We start from the raw sequence: 1,499 nt of genomic DNA, 5'->3' as shown, positions 1-1,499 counted from the left end.
GTATAGCCCACACTTCCAGGAAGAATCTGAGATCTACAAAGGAGATGGATGCCAGTGTGTGACATACATACACACGCATCGCACACACACACACACACACACACACACACATACACACACATACACCACGTTCTCATACACACACACACACACACTCACACACACACACACACACACACACACACACACACACACACACACACACACACACACACACACACACACACATACACACACACACACACACACGTTCTCATACACACACACACACACACGCACACAAGGATCCCCCCCACACACACACTCACAAACATGGTCACCTACAACACACACATACACACTCACATACACACGGACCCCCCCCCGACACACATACACACAAACAGAAATACACAAGGATCCGCCAACACACACACACACACACACACACACACACACACACACACCACACACACACACACAGACACACTCACACGCATACAAGGACCCCCCCCACACACACACACACACTCAGACACACACACACACACACACACACATGGTCCCACCAAACACACACATTCACACACAACACACACACACACACACACACACACACACACACACACAACACACACACACACACACACCACACACACACACACACATACACAAAGATCCACCAACACACACACACACTCAGACACACACACACACACACACACACATACACACACACACCACACACACACACTCAGACACACACACACACACACACACACACACACACACACACACCACACACACACACACACACACCACACACACACGTACACACTTACACACACACTCCCCTGTTTTGGGGGCCAAAGAGCATCATTATGCAGGTGAGAAACCAGAGGAATCCTCAGGTTGACTCCTGTCCACCATCCTTCGGGCTCATCACATAGCCCCCCGAGAAGAAAGACACTCTCCCCCCATTACCTCCTCCTCCCCCCTCCCTCCCTTCCGTGCCTAATGTCACTTAAAGGCAATCTTTGTCTGCGGTCCAGACCAAAAAAACGGCCATGTCACGGTCTCTTTGGTGCTTGTCAGTGAGATGGACACCTTGGTATTTTGAGCTAATTCTTTAAGTACAGGGGGGTTGGGGGGGGTTCAAAGGGACGTTTTCTCTTGCTAGCTGTCCCACCTATAGGGAGCTCTCCCGCCTCTAGAGAACTCTCCCACCTATAGCTAGCTGTCCCCTTCTAGCTCCAGTTCCAACCTTTAGCTAGCTCTCTGTAGCTGTAGCGCGATGAATGTTTGCAAGCAAATCAAACTTGCTCCTTGTTGAATTCCTCTTTTTTTGAAACGCAAGCATGTTTTGCATCAGAGTTTGAATCAGATTTTATAGATGGAAATCACACATGTGAGGCAGTCCCCACGTAGGCTAATATTGTGAAAAATACGATTAGAGCGTAAGAAATCACTCCTTTTCTCTTTGCTTTTTCGTCTTAACTGTGATATGTATTTAGAGGAAG

This window comes from Gadus morhua, chromosome 7 (assembly GCF_902167405.1).
Source record: "Gadus morhua chromosome 7, gadMor3.0, whole genome shotgun sequence".
Taxonomy (NCBI): Eukaryota; Metazoa; Chordata; class Actinopteri; order Gadiformes; family Gadidae; genus Gadus; species Gadus morhua.
This window is presented reverse-complemented; position numbering follows the sequence as displayed.